Genomic DNA, 16,720 nt, shown 5'->3' with positions numbered 1-16,720 from the left:
AATAAAACAAAACTCTGTGATTTCCCCCCTCCCAATCCACTGACTGGACCTTATAATGAAAAGCTCAGTATCAAACTCTTTCAGAACTATTTCTTCTTGGACACCTGACAACCACACAGAAGTGTGAAGTCAGGCCAGTCAGGCCAGGCCACAGTCAGGCCAGTCAGACTGTAACCTTACTGTTTCTGAATGTTGTGTCCAGAAAAGTGCACAAAAGGTTGAGACTAGTGAAACATGAACAAGAACTGAAACTATCATTTCTGGGCCTGTTCTTAAATGTGAAGTAGAAATTAACCATTAAACTTTTGTACCAAAATCGTAACAGAAACTTGGGACAAGGTTAATAGAATACAAACACATTTTATTTAGTTAGCATGCTTACATGTATCTAAAGTCTCAGTCCAATCCTAGTATACACCTGAGCAATTGAGAACTAAGAGGCCAGTATTCTCGCTGTGGCAGTTCTGGGATTTAATCTGGGAAATGCAGCCCAAAAGAAGAGATATGTCACAGTCTAAACCTGCCTTAATCTCACGTATTTGCCAAAGACTCCACAAATTGTATACTGACAACAACCCCAAAAAAGTGATTATGAAGCTAATCACTAGGCTTTATGAAAGGGTTTATGAAGAACAACAGTCTGAACATAATCCTCGACGTTTTATGAGGGTGTTGCCTGGAATATTCTATCACTAGTCACAAAAAAGGCATTTATCCACTTCAAAGATTCAGTTTATTTATAACTTTTAATTGAACACTATCAATTTTGAGGACAAATGCATAATTTAGAGCATGTAAGTGATCCCTTCATCTGTATCCACTTCCACTATCCTCAGCATAGTTTGAACGAAGCCTCTCCAAGAATTCTCTAAGCTTTAGTCTAAGATCTCTGAACTGCAAACACAAACAAGGCATGCCTGGTGTTCAGTTGCAATTTGCTTGTTTAGTTTTGCACTGAAGCTATGAGTCTAATGTGTAGCTAACAAGTAATGGAAGTCAGTATACCCAAATTCTTTTCTGTAAATACAGTATATGCCTCAAACAACATCCAGTTATTCTGTAATGTCACACAAACTTGCTGATGTGGTTTAGGACACTGTATGCCTTATTGTAAACTATACACAACATGTCTTAACAAACATGACCTTGTGGGCATATTCTATAGCTTTTGGTGGAAGGACACTTTTTCTCTTACTGCAATTTGGTGTATGTTGGCACCCTTAGATCCAACTCCAAAGGTTTGAAGACGGAACTGGAAGTTATGAGTATGACAACACTAAATACTTATAAAGAAGATTTTGCATAGCTTTAGTGCACAACTTAGGATGTAAACTTTGGACATCAAACATGTCTTAGCTAACTGACTACATTTGCAAATGTAATGCATTTTAATTGTCAAAATATTCTTTACATTTTTCATATCGGTATAATATTCAAAGATTTTTTTTTCCTGATTTAGAATATTGTTTTAAATAAAAAAAAAAAACTTGTTTACCTACATTGTTCTCAGATTTAACTTTGCACCTCATTTGGGACTGTGGTTACCATGTTTGCCTTGTACCTTCGGGGTTGGGGGTTTGATTCCTGCCTCCGCCCTGTGTACATGGAATTTGCATGTTCTCCCTGTGCTTTGGTTTCCCTACGGGTATGCCGGTTTCCTCATCCAGTCCAAAGTCATGCATTTTTGGCTGATTAGGATTTCCAAAATTGTCCATAGTGTGTGAATGTGTGCTCTGATGGGTTCCAGCCTTGTGTTCCAAGTCCCCCAAGGCTATGGCTCAGGTGGAAGAGAGGATTGTCCACTAATCATAGGGTTGGCGGTTCGATTCCAGGTCCACATGACTCTACATGCCGAAGTGTCCTTGGGCAAGACACTGAACCCCAAGTTGTTCCCGATGGCAAGCTAGCGCCTTGCATGGCCGCTCTGCTACCATTGGTGTGCGAGGGTGAATGAGAAACAGTGCAAAGCACTTTGGAACTGTTAATGTTAAAAAAGCACTATGTAAGTGCAGACCATTTACCAAGATAGTGACCAGGCTCCCCGCAATCCTGTGTAGGATAAGCGGTACAGAAAATGGATGGATGGATGGATGAAAGTCTTTGCCAAAAATGAAATTTGGATCAAATTTGGACATAATTACGTACTTTTGAAGACAAATGGCTGCGATGGATTGGGGTCTCATCCACTGTGTTTTACTTCCTCAGACCCAGTGTTCCCAGTATAGGCAACCTATTCAGATGTGTTTATGATGCCTTTCCAATGGAATTGACCTTACAGTGCTGTGAAAAAATATTTGTGTGATTTCTTCTGTTTTTGTGTATATCTCATACTAAATTGTTTGAAATTTTTATTGAAATTAAAACAAAATCTAAGATAAAACAAATACAACCTGAGTAAACACAAAATACAGTTATTAAATGATGATGTATAGTCATTGAAGCAAAAAAGTTATCCAATACCCAACTGGGCCTGTGTGAAAATGTATTTGCCCCTGTAGTTACTAATTCCCCAAATCTATGAAACTGCGTTCATAATGGGGTTCAGCTGGACTAGACACAACCAGACCTGATTACTGCAAACCCTGTTCAATCAAATCTACACGTAAATAGAACTTTTTACGCAGCATGAAGTTGGTTAAAAGGTCTTACCCAGTAATACACTATGACAAAATTGAAAGAAATTCCAGAAATGATGAGGAAGAAGGTGATTGAAATACATCAGTCTGGGAACGGTTACAAAGCTATTTCAAAGGCTCTGGGACTCAAAAGAACCACAGTGAGAGCCATTATCTCCAAATGGAAAAACACGGTACATCAGTGAACTTTCCCAGAAGTGTCTGACCTTCCAAAATTGCACCAAGAGCACAGCAACTACTCATCCATCAAGTCACAAAAGAGCCAAGGACAACATCAAAGGACTTACAGGCGTCTTTTGCATCAATAAAGGTTCATGACTCCGATCAGAAAGACACTGGGCAAAAATGGCATCCATGGAAGAGTGGCGAAGTGAAAACCACTGCTAACCCTGAAGAACGTTAAGGCTTGTCTGAATTTTGCAAAACAAACCTTGATGATCCTCAAACCTGTTGGGAGAATGTTCTGTGGATTGACGAGTAGAAAGTAGAACTGTTTAGAAGACAGGGATCCCGTTACATCTGGTGTAAACCAAACACAGAATTCCACAAAAAGAACATCATACCTACAGTCAAGCATGGTGGTGGAAGTGTGATGGTGTGGGGATGCTTTGCTGTTTCAGGGACTGGGCAACTTACAATAATTGAGGGAAACATGAATTCTGCTCTATACCAGAAAATCCTAAAGGAGAATGTCCGGTCTTCAGTCCATATGAAACTCAAGCGCAACTGGATTATGCAGCAAGACAATGATCCAAAGCATAGGAGTAAACCCTAGTCCTAGAAGTAAGTGAAAGACTGATCTCCAGTTATTGGAAGCATTTGGTTGCAGTTACTGCTGCTAAAGGTGGCACAAAAATATTAATATTGTTTTTTCACATTGGTGATAGGTGTTGGATAACCTTTTTTTTTTCTTCAATAAAAAAAATCAAATTAAAACTGTATTGTGTGTTTACTCAGGTTGCCTTTGTTTTATGTTGTATTTTGTTTGAAGATCAAGATTTAGTATAAGATATATACAAAAAGAAGAAATCAGGGCAAATACTTTTTCCCAGCACCGTATCTCACTCATTCATTCATGTGCAGTAAGCTCTTTATCTTTGTCATTATCTTGGTGGATTTGGAGGTGGAAGACAGGAATGCACTCTGGATGGGACGCCAATCCATCACAATCCATCAGTCTTCCAAAGTGCTTAATTTTGAGTATCATGCATACGCTTGCACACTCATTCACACAAGTTAGATTAGCCAAACGAGAGCACTCGAAAGAAAACCCACATGGAAATTGGGTATAAGCCAAGAGAGAATAAGCCAAGTGGAAGGCCCAGACCCTGGACATCCTGGAGTTGTGAGGTGGAAATGCTACCTGCTGCACCATCGTACTCTCCAATGAACAATTGCTGCTTATAAAATGCTGCATAACTTTGGCAGGATCTTCCCAAATGAACTGCAAGGGAGGTCCACGATTACAATATTTTACATGTAATTATTACAGTACATTATTGGGAAATAACTCTTAATAATAGCTTTAATTTATTTATGAATAATTATTTACCCATTTTCACATGCAGTAACCTCATTTTTCAACACTAAAATATATTCAAAAACCTGTTTACAGTCATTGCCTGTAGCATTTGGAAGTTCTATCTGACCCAGATAGATAGTGCAGCAGTATAGCATTAATATCATCTCCAGTGATGTGTCTGAGCTATAAATCAAGAGAGCAGTTTGGAAACTTCTCAAACCAAGATAATAAAAATCAGTGATAGTGATTTTCGAAGCTCTTTCCGGTAGCACATATCCTCACCCCAGCAGGTCTTCGTCCTAACTTGCAAAGCAAATGTGCCTTTGACACTTTTATGTGCCCTAGTTTTTTTTGGACTAGTGCTATTTGTCTTTAGCAGCCATATTGAGAGTGGACTTCAGCACTGGGCTTTCAGAATGAATCTGGGGAGGTTTAGGATCTCTTTTAAATCAGCCTGAAATGGATTTTTAATGTAGAAACAGAATATGGATCAATAAAGTTCAACTATTGTAGCTCAGCAGTTCTGTTCTGACAATCAGCAGATGCAGGTTCTGACTAAAAGGCTGTGTTCAAATCCCAGGAGACAATTATGCAAGACCCTTAACCCTCAGCTGCTCAGCTCTGTGCTTATTCTGTTATCTCTAATAATTAGGAAACTGTCTTACTGATTTGTTTAGGAAATAAGCATCTGGCAAATGTTTAGATGTAAATCTTAATGCATTTACCATGAGAATTATGGTATACTCTTGGAAAAAAACATTTCCGCTAGCCCCCATATGGATTCTTTGGTTTGTCCCTTTCAGTGATCCTTTACTTGAGGCTGAGATTTACTTGAAGTAATTCATGCGAGATATTGTCTTTTCGTTTCTCAAGTTTTCATTATTTTAAATTCAGAACCTCTATTTTAGGAAAATATTTAATGCTAAGATGAGGGTAAAAAAGTAATGCACAGTTATGTAATAACTATATGGAGCTCTTTTGTAAAACTGAGTCCACATAGTTGTTGGAAAGGCTCCAGGTTTGTTTTGAATGTATGGGTGTAGGTTTTTAAAAAAGTATTTAAAACAAATTTTACACAATATAGTGCAGTCTACATTTACAAGACCAGCAATGTTTTCCAGTTTTGGTAAGCCTGTGCCTACTGTGGTCTTGGATGAAAGGACTGTAACCCTCGGCTGTTGTAGCCCATCCACCACAAGGTTCAGTGTTTTGTGCATTCTGAGATGCTTTTCTACTTACCACATTTGGTTAAAAAAGAAAAAAACCTATAGAGTCTACCCAAACAATGAGAGGTAACAATTGGCACGCAGTTTATTTGGGTACATTTCACCCCATATTTTGAGTAAAGAGTACCTAAACTTATCAGCTATAACATCCAAAATAAAATTAATTGAAGTCTACTCAATACATAACATAACTAATTACTTATTAAAAGTGAGTAAATGCTAACTCTAGATAGCAGTTCTTCATTTACTTACTAATTAGTGTTATTAATTAATCAATATGACTAATTATCCAGGAAAGGTTAAATTTACTGTTAAAGCTATTGTCAGACACAAGATCATATCTTTTTTTTTTATTGAACATAAGTTCAAATAACAAAGACAGGAGGTGACCCTCTTCACTGCACATTCCATTGAAAGAGTTTCTTAAACACATGAATGTAAAATGAAGGCGTCTTTTTTCTTCCAAATAAAGTATTAGAGATTGTGCGATTAAAGAAATTAGAGATGAACCTTTCTCAAAATAAAATGATAGTTATCAGTTATTAGTGTTTCTGTTTGTTCATTCAAACATGTCTATTTGCAATTTACTAATTGCAAGGTGTTGACACACATGTGCTTTGTTGTATACAATGAGATACATTTCAAAACTTGTTTTGAAGTTAAAATAAATTGAAAACACTGCTTACTCAGAATCAATCGAGAAGTTACATCTGATTCAGTGGGTACGATCCTGACCAGACATTAAAATCAAAATATGTAAACAAGCCCAGAATGTTCACATCAAATTACATTCAAATCTAACACAACATATCCAGAAAATAGGGTAAGAATAACACTGTCTGTGCTTGGGTACAAACAGTTCCATACAAAAGGCAAGGAAACACTCAAGAAACAGTCTGTTCCCATACTTGGGTACTAATAGTTTAATTCTATTAGCTTACTTTTGAGGCTATGTACCTTCTTGCCCAACTTTCCCTCATCAAGCTCCAAAAAAGTTTCTGAAATACTTCAAAAGTGTTCTTCAACTTCTTGGGATACTCAAGGTTGAGGACATAGATCAATCCCATAAACAACATACATGCTTTGGTTTTGTATCCACACCCATTCATCACTTGGATGTCGTCTATCACAATAGACACGTCTACCAGATCCTTCTTAGCCATGGGATTATGGATCACAAGCACCTTTATGGCTTGTTCTGTGTAGCCCTCCCATTCATCCTCCATGTTTAAAAGATAGAAACACATTTTTACATTTAATTTAGCATATTAACAAGATGCTGTTCCAATACAATTCAGTTTTCTCATCAAGCCATTTATTTCAACATAGGCAGGGTTTTTCATCTTATTTATATTTTAACTTCAATACAGGTAAGTGACATTAAGAGAATAATCTGAATACTCATCAAACATTTATCAATCTGACCACATGCTGTAGACCCCCATTACAAACATTGATCAATCCTGTGAATACCTTGACTAGAACAATCATTTTGTAACTTACCTGGCAGTCTTGGAAGAGCTCTTCTTGGGGTTCCCCTAAGTACTCAGTGAAGCAACAGTCACCTAAATCCCTTTTTTCTCAATACTCTGGGACTGTAAGGAGATACATTTTTATGACCAGACTTGTTTCTCCAAATTAGTTTGTGTACCTTTCTGCCAAAAGTTGAACAAAAAACATACCTCATTTACAGTGTTCAGGAGAGGATGCATCCTGGTACCAACAGCACCTACTTTGGAATGCATCGTCAGGCTTTTGCATGAATGTTTCTTCCAGAGGTATTGTTATGTGTCTGAACTCTTCTTTTATCTAGTAAATAAGTAAAGGGACAACATGAGAATATGACAGCTCTCTCAATGCAAAGTCACACATTTTAGAAGGCCTGGTACAAAGTATATTTGTTTTATTATTATGAAATATAATGTAATTTTATTTATAATTTATTTTACTTAGGCTATGTAACTCAAATTTGTAAGTTCAAAATTCATTTTACATACAATGCTACAGTACTTTGGCACCACAAGCCATTTCCTAACTGCTATATTCATGATTATCTTGTATTTCTACAGCTCTGAAATAGCAACTTTATACACAGTCAAAGGCTACCTTATGTATTGCAAAAGCACCGCAAGCACCAAAATTTCAACTCACCAAGCAAGAAGGTCTTATCAATTGTACTGATAGTCTTGACAATGAACCCTCCAAGTCCTTCAATATAAAAAGTCTTCCACCAGTTTTGCCTTCATGATAGATACACTTCTACATCTGCTTGGTTCACTTTCATCTTTGCAAATTTCAGATTGTCATCCTATTGGGATAACAGTCAATGGGTAAAGTTGTTGTAAATGCCATCATGTCATTCAAATAAGCTTGTATGGGGATAACCAGATGCTGTCCTGCAGTCTCAAGACCAACAAGCCATTTAGAAGCTCTCAACTGTGGCTTGCTCAGTTGGGATAAATTCACACCTTTAATATCTGTATACCGTGTTGATATTTCTGTAAAGCTGCTTTGAGACAATGTCTATTGTAAAAAGCGCTATACAAATAAAATTGAATTGAATTGAATTGAATTAATAATTTCCTACATTGCCATGGTGAAAGCCAATAACATAATAATTAAACTGATACTTACTTTGAAGTGCAATGAAGTGTTTCAGGGATACCATTTGAACATCTGTTGTATTGTATTCGGCCTAGGGGTATACATCTTTGATTACTTAATGCTGAAGGATTTTACTATCTCCTGTGGCTTCTACTTTGAAGCTCCTCAGGTGCTCATGGTACCACCCACTTAGCAACTTCAGAACAGACACAGGTTCTCCATGCACAATGGAAAGGAAACTTCCTTGCAAACAACTCCTTAATACTGTCTTTTAGAACCTCAACTAGACATGAATCATTCTGGACACCAACAGTGTTGGCCTTTGGATGATAGTGTCATTTATGTGATACGCAATCATTGATTGTTTTTTCCGTACTATTGTGATCAGAATGTTTCTTCAAAACGCATGGTCCAGAGAGCCACAGGTGGTCCAAAAGCAGTTGTAAGCCATGAATAATTTTCAAGGAAGTGATGTTTAGGTATTCATTTCTCCTCTGGGAATACATTCAAATACCTATACCGGTGTTCACTGATCTTGCTTTCCTTGTATCCTACTGTCTCTTTTGTGTGGACAGGAGCCATGACAAGCTCAACAATGTCTTTCAGGGTCATCAAAACCTGCCATGCTGCATCATCCTCTGGTACTTTGCAACCGATCATAAAAGGTAGCATCCACACCAAGCACCAGTTTTCATGTGCATTGCCTCGTACACTCTTACGTGATGCAAAAGTCAAGGGAATACTTTGTGGACAGTTTTTTTTTTGTTTTTTTTGTGTCACTCCACTTGTAAGGAATTGACAAATGGAATGACTCCTGAAGAGAAAAGTATTTCCTCTTTATAAACACTTCCAGGCAGAGTGCCAATTCAAAAGGAACAATCCCTTCAAGCAACTCATGCAAAGCTTCAGGGGAATAACCTGATGTGGCATGAAAGTAACTCCACCTGTCAGAGATGGGACACTGTCTTTTTACCCCACAATGATGAGCTTCAGCAGTGTCAGACAATGCTGCTTTGACATGCAAACTGTAGTTGGACTTAGTCCATAAAGTTAACATCCTGCTCCTACTTCATGCTCCTGGATCTCTGAACACTCTCCAATGCAAAACTGACAAAAGTGTGAGGAGAGAAAGCTTTCAACAAATCCTCCAATGGAGTGAGCATTATCAGCTACTACAACAAATACAGTATGCTTGAGCACTTTGCCAAAACTTGACACAAAAATGCTGTTATCTTCCAAAGATTTCAAATCTCTAAGCAGTGGCTCCAACATTTTTGGGTATCCATATTGTTGGACATCATCTGCCCTACAAAGAATGGCAAGGTAAATGGAAATTAGTGTAGATCGCAAGGTAGCATTTGCCTGAAAACACCCAAAAGGCAGCAGTCACCTTATGCTTCTTGAGGGCTGTCCCAAGACAGTTGCATATTTCAAAGTCATCTATGTAAAGAATGAGTGAGAGTTTAACTTCATTTCCACATAAAAATCTGTTTTCTCTGAAAAAAGATCCATCATGCAATGACTTATATCCCAGAGAAACATGATGGCCTTCTATTCTGCAATACTGTGTCTGATATTGCTGAGACAGCAATTAGAGAATTGGTACATACTGAAAGTTTTTTTCATGCTACTATCAAACATGTACTCAATTGGCTCAGTCGGTGAAAAATGCTCCTTTATAAATTGCTCTCTCTTGTAGTGTGTGCTTAAAGGCCTGTCCACTTCTAAAGCAGAACATAAAGGGTTTAGCTGGCAAAGATCTTTCACCAGTTCTGAAATCACTGAATCTTTAAAAGTACAAGGTGCTCAGTATAATTTCTTTTATAAGTGGTCCAGATGATGTAAGGAAACTGACTTCCTCTACCAGTTCACCAATGCATGTATTAGACACATTGAAAATGCATTCCAATTTAAGAAGGAGCAACCCTGGTCTCTCAACAATAATTCTGTCCAAGTCCTCATCTTCTGCAAGGACAAAGGAGCAATAGTTTTCACTTTCAACAAATTCACTTTCTTCCTGTGTTTGGCTTGGTATTCATGAAAAACAGAGGCCTTAAAATCTTCCTCTGAATTGGGATTGTGTTTCCTACTCTTATGACTGTGGTATGTTGTGTATATATTTGTCTTGTAATGACAATCTCGAAAAACACAAGGCACAGTTTCAGATTTTTTGAGGTGACCACCAAGATGCTCAAAGTATTGTCTTTCTGTGTGGAAACAGCATGAATTACACACTAGGGATGTGAAGGAAAGGACATGGCCTGGGTTAGCTGTCTGTGGGTGATACCTGGACAAATGTTTCTGTAATGCACCCCATGTCCTAAAGGTGCAAGGACAATCTGAATGGAGATAGGGTATGGACTGATGTCGACCAAAATGCCCATCTTTTAATGTATAGTGTTTCAATAAGTCCAATCATTTTGATGTTGTTAAGTTGCATATTTTGCACAGCCAATTCATTTTTAATAGGTAGCACTCCCATAATATTCCTCAGATTATGGTTTTCAGTGTCAGAGTTGAGTTCAGGTACCTAATGTTCATGAAACTTTTGTGAAAATGACATACTCATATGCTACTGACAGCCAAACTCCTACAGACAGGCAAGTCCAACTCCTACAGACAGACAAGTCCAATTCCTGCAGGCAGAAGAGTCCAACTCCTACAAACAGATGAGTCCAAGTCCTACAGACAGACATATGTGAACTGGTACAAAAATAAAAAATAAATTAACATTTTAAATTGCATCAAGTATTCTTTATTATTAATACTTGTCTGTCAGTAGTAACAAACACAGATATGACTGCCCTGATTTTAAGTAGATGTATCAATATAAATCAGTCATTTTCAACAAGAGAGAGGATAAGAATATCATTTAAATGTTTGATAGATTTCAACACTACCATGTTTAACTTGGTATTTTGGACAAACAGCAGCACTGTCTGTGTCATTAAGTGGACAGTGATGTTTTTAATTTATGTGCACTAGTAGACTTTCTAATTAAACTACAATGAAGTTAAGTATCAGACCTACACATCCATATAGTTGAACAATAATCAGTTTTGGAGTACTCATACTCATACTCATACTGCCCGCCGTTTTAGGACACCATGCTAAATGGCACGGACCATTAGGACAACTAGGCTATAGTGTAAACTGAAGTTAGGAATCAGTTCTTAGGCACAACTTTAACATATGAGGCAAACTTACATTTTAAATGTACTAGTTAAATGAAGTTTAACAACAAACGTGTTCCCCTTCACCTTAGCAAGAAAATGCAAACGTTAATTTAATTCTATCTCTTTTCATTAACTGTAGGCTAATAGTTAGCCCAGTCTTTGAGTAAGGCAATGTCACCAACAGCTAACTAGCTGTCGCTAACATTAGCTAAATTCACTAACGTTGGATACTTAAAAAAAAATCCTATTACCATAAAACTTAAATTGACACAGATTTTGTACAATGTATATTCATAGCAACAAGAAACAAGTTGGCATAACAGCAAGGTAAATGTTCAAAATTCATGTTTTTTCCAGTACCATTAATGCCTTAACTCATCCATGACTGATGAAAAGACACATTTTCTCCTGAAAATTAACATTAGCTTGCTATAACACACTGCCTGCCTAGTAAATTCTGACACAGAATGCTGACTACAAATCTTATGATAGATAGATATTACTAAGTAAGTTAACATTTGCATTCATGATATGACAGATATACAGCATGGTAGAAAGGGATCTTGCCTTCAACCCAGCAGCTCAACAGATGCAAACAACATCTCTGATGCACTCAGTTCCTCAATCCAGCTTGTCCAACCAATGTGTGCCAGTTATCTCGAATGACACATTCTATTGGCACAACAAGGCCAGTAGTTTGACTATATTTTATGAAGTTTTATTTAGGTTTCAGCTATTACTGTGAATAATTGGGTAGAGTGGGTAGATTTTAATCGTTATTATATATGTTCACTTGCCGATTAACATAATTAGTAAATGATAAATGTTTCGCAAGGGTAATATTTACCACCCTCCAAAATCATTTTTACAGTCGTTATTTGAGTTACTATAGATTTCCTGTCAGTTTGAACCTGTCTGGCCATTCTCCTCTGACCTCTCTCATCAACAAGGCATTTCTGTCCATAGAACTGCTGTTCACTGGATGTATTTTGCTTTTCACACCATTCTGTGTAAACTTTAGAGATGGTTGTGGGTTGAAATCAGGAGATCAGCAGTTTCTGAAATACTCAAACCAGCCTATGTGCCTGCAGGATATAATTTTTTTTTTTTTTTCTTATTTTAGACATTCTTCCAAATCTCCATCAGGTTCTTCATGTAGTGAGAGTGAATATATTACTGGGGTGATATGGAGACCAGGGAACTACAGGACAGATGCTGTGAAAGTGACCAGGGAAGTGATGTGAACCAAAGTAATGATGAACATCAGGGCACTGACCAGACAGCAGTAGTTGAAGGGATGAGGAAAACATTGTGGTAGTGGGTGTAGAAGATCTAGTAGATGCTGTAACATCAAGCTCATCACCAAGAAAGATTCCTATTGTCTGAAATGGATGTGCACTGAGTGCACGTTAGGGTTGTGCATCAAACCAAGAACGGTTTTTGTCCTTATACAAATGTAAAGAAATAACATAATTAATTCATAAGAGTACGCTGAGAATAAAATGAAAACGGGAACAATAAATGCACAGTTATTACTACGAGAAACTGACTTAGAACTAACCTTTGACTCTGAGCCTAGAAAATCTTAACTCAAATCAACTTGGGTTAATTTAAAAATTAAAATTTTGAATTAAAATTTAAAAATAAAAATGCATTGTTTATAACACATTCATATCAATAAATCTGATCAATAAAACTTTTCAGGAAAAGTGTCAACCGTATAGAAGTGGTTAAAGGACCCTTGTGATCTGATGAATAAGCCCGGTGATTTGGAATATAATGAGATTATGAATGGGCCAAGAACCACACAGGAACCCTCATTCAAAACCTTCAGTGCTTCAGGTTCTGAATGCTTTTGATGCCTTTTTATGCAAGAAATGTGAACCAGTGCTTTGAATCTGCATCCTGCATCTATGCACTGTGGTTAACAAAGGTGACTAAATAGAAGTGACAATTTCATTGACCCTGAAGGCACTGAAGGTTCTGAGTGAGGGCTCTCATGTAATTGTCCACTTTTGAAAGAGGATGCAACATGATTTAAAACCAGAACAGAAAAGATAGCAGGGTTTTTTCTTTCACCTATTCAAGTCAGGAAGTTTGAAGGAAACACTCCATTAAAAGTCACATTTAAACAACTGAGTTGAACAACCCTTGTTTTCAAGTGGCCAAGAAATACACATTCATTCATTTTCAGTTATCTTGGTCAGGGTAAGAGTGGATTGGGAGTGTATCCTGGGAATACTGGATCCAAGGCCTGGATGGGACATCAGTCCATTGTAGGGCTGCATGTACACACATTTGCACAGTCATTCACACCATAGCTGCACTTTTTTAGAGCAGCCAATCCACTTACTGGAATGTTCTTTGGGAAGAGGTATAAGGAAATCAGAGAATATGGAGGAAACCCAAGTGGACATGGATGTGAACGTGTGAAACTCCAGGGTTCCTGGAAACTAGGGATCCTGGAACTGTGAAGTGGCAACATTACTCACTGTGCCACCATGACACACAAGAAATAAACAAATCCAACCATCATGACACATACTTCTTGTACGTCTTTATCTTAGGAAATGAGTTTTGAGTGGGAAGCATGGAAATCTGGACCAAACAATTGTGCGCTTAAGTATAAAAAGTTCATTCTTGGTGTCTAATGGCCAATGGATACAATGGTGGGAAGCAGGTATGTTTGAGCCTTGCAGTAAGTTTTATGGAGCATATAATCCTAATGGTGAGGTGTGTCTCACTCTGCTCCCTCAAAGTCCCGAAAATTTCCTTCAAAACCAGGGAACTGTTCATTCTGAAAGGAAGTGCACATATCCACAGGTCCAATCAAACCTTCCAGCATTGTTCAAATGAATTGTAGCCCCAAAGTGCCTTCCTCACAGGATCTTTCCATTGGCAATAACCTTTGCTATCTTCACACAGAGAACTTTAACACCCAAGAGTGCCAGCTCTCAAGTATTCCTGTTTTTAATCCCCAAAAAACACACAGCTCAATCTTTCCAGAGGTGGTAATATCTGATAGTTGAGAGCCACCACTCACCACTTAAATAAGCACTACTGTGCCGAAACGGCTCTTAGAGCACATCTAACAATGCTGTTTGTTTGTGACAAGGTATCAGATTTGGGTTGTTATGTTCCCAAAAGCAGGATGTGAATGAGGTAGACCTTGTCCAGGTTGACTCATCATGCAGAATGGCTCCTGCCAGCACTGATCTAAACCATCCAGAAGCCTTTTGTCGTTATTGCTGTCTCTGTTTTGTTTAGCGACAGCCCCTGAGCATTCTGGGCATTGTTAACGTGAGCTCTCGGGTAACTGCTCTTCATTTGCACAAAGCCATTAATGCAAGGCCATCTGGAGATCTGTGTCTTGTTATGCTAATGAAATATGGAAAATACAAGGGAGCCAAATAAAAAAAACAGTTGTGATGTACAATGGTCGATCAGGGTACTGTTGCTGGAGGTTTGGGCCGCACATAGCACTAGATTTATTCATTTGGAAGAACAAAGTATTTGCCTGTGTTCTTGCTTGCTTGCTTGTTTTCAAAGTAACTTACAAATGAGGCAGAACCATATCTAAGGAAATGCTATTACTCAGATGTGCTGCACACTAGTCATGATCTCTCACTCAGAATACAAAGGATACAATCGTAGGAGTGAAAAAAGTCTAACTTAAAGTAATAGTAAGAATACAAAGTAAATATTCATTCAAGTAATTCATCTTTAGTAAGTACCAAATCCTGGTCAAGGCTCTGGTAGATCAAGGGTCTATCCCGGGAACAGGATGTGTCTTGCCATGCACCCTGGATGGAATACCAGTCCATCCCAGGGCACCACAAGTATACACAAATTCCCAAACTTCACACCTAGGGACCAGGATCTTGGAGCATTGTAAATATAATAGAGTAATTTACTGTCTGTAACTACTAGGTTCCTCAATTACCACAAAAGTTTCCGGCATGCTGAAAAAACACACAAACATAGATATAAATCAGAGAAAGAAAGCAGAGTGTGTTTGTCTATCAATGTTCAATTAAGTACTATGCAGATGGGATACTGCTAAGATTCAGGCTAAAATAGAAGAGGTGAGAACAAATGCAGGATGACAGGAAGATTGGTCATTTCTTCCCATTCTTTCCCCCTACAACCTATTGTGTCACTTCCTCTCATTAAATCCCCGTTGACCTTTAGCAGTGACGTCTGAGTACAAATGGAGGAATAAGACGCCATTGCACAAGTGCATGACCGAGATCTCGAGTGCCTTTTACAACACAGTCAGACTCAGCAATATAGCAAAAGTGGCTCTACTATGCCCAGCAATTTGCTGTAACCTAATGTTGTCAACCTTTGATAAGGTTTTCACCACAAATGCCTTTTGTCATGATTTATTAGAAGTCAGAATATGGGCTCTCTGATATTTCCAAATGATCAAACATCATTTTTTTTTTCTTCAACCGGTACTCAGAAAATATTTGCTTCTCAAAATTAGAATTGATCCTTCGTACTATGCCCTCTCTGGAGATAAAAATAAACTCCCTGACTCTGGGTTTTTAAATCTAACTTTAATTTATTCACAGCAGAAGGTGCATGGGTGAGAGCTAGAAGAGAAGTGCTGAAAGAGCACAAGCATTATAATCCGCTAGGTTATAAAAGAGCATCTGTTCTGATAATAAGTTGCAATAAATAGGCGTTACCTCTGGAAATCTGATTAAACCAACAGTTCCTTTTTTATTTTTCATGTTGTAAGATTTTTGCTGCTGAACTCACAGGCAATAATGCACAAGAGCCTGGGGTAGTTGTGGAAAACTAGTAAAACAGGAGGCCTCTGTGAGACAATCTATATACCACTACACTGAGAACCCAAATCCATCAAGAAACACTTTAAAGTCAGTAAGGCAAAATGTCTGTAGAAATCCAAACCACAGATTGTTATTTCTTTCAATGGACTGTGACTGAAGAACCCAAAGTCTTTGACCCAAGCATCTGATATTTAAAAACAATCCGAGTTGTTCATTGGTTCATTCTTCTGCATAGCTCATTCATCAGTCCTGTCACAAGCCTGGATATTACACTCAATGTATTGCTTATATAATCGGAATGAAACAGTGATCCAGCCCTGGTCCTTAACCAACTATGCCTTTGAACCAATGGATGTCTGCCTTACTGTGGCTTTGACATTTTGTACAAAGTTCCTGCTGATTTCTTGGCTGCTCCGTGTTGAGACTATTAAGTTAGACAAGGAAAAGCAATAAAGCACAGATCACGAATCCGGAGAAAGAATGAGTCCTGAGAAATCAATTATTAAGCTTGTTATTCAATAATCATTGTATTGATTAATATGTTGTGAGCTTAGTATTATATAGATTTATTTCCCTTCCATTCTTCACCCAAATAGCATCTTCTTTTATTAAAAAAATGCAGGGGACACCCTGGACAGGGTGTCAATCCATCACAGGGCACAATCACATACTACGGACACTTTGGACATGCCAAGCAGCCTACCATGCATGTCTGTAGACTGGGGAAGGAAACTGGAGTACCCGAAGGAAACTCCCA

The sequence above is a fragment of the Ictalurus punctatus genome, chromosome 10 (assembly GCF_001660625.3).
Source record: "Ictalurus punctatus breed USDA103 chromosome 10, Coco_2.0, whole genome shotgun sequence".
NCBI lineage: Eukaryota > Metazoa > Chordata > Actinopteri > Siluriformes > Ictaluridae > Ictalurus > Ictalurus punctatus.
This window is presented reverse-complemented; position numbering follows the sequence as displayed.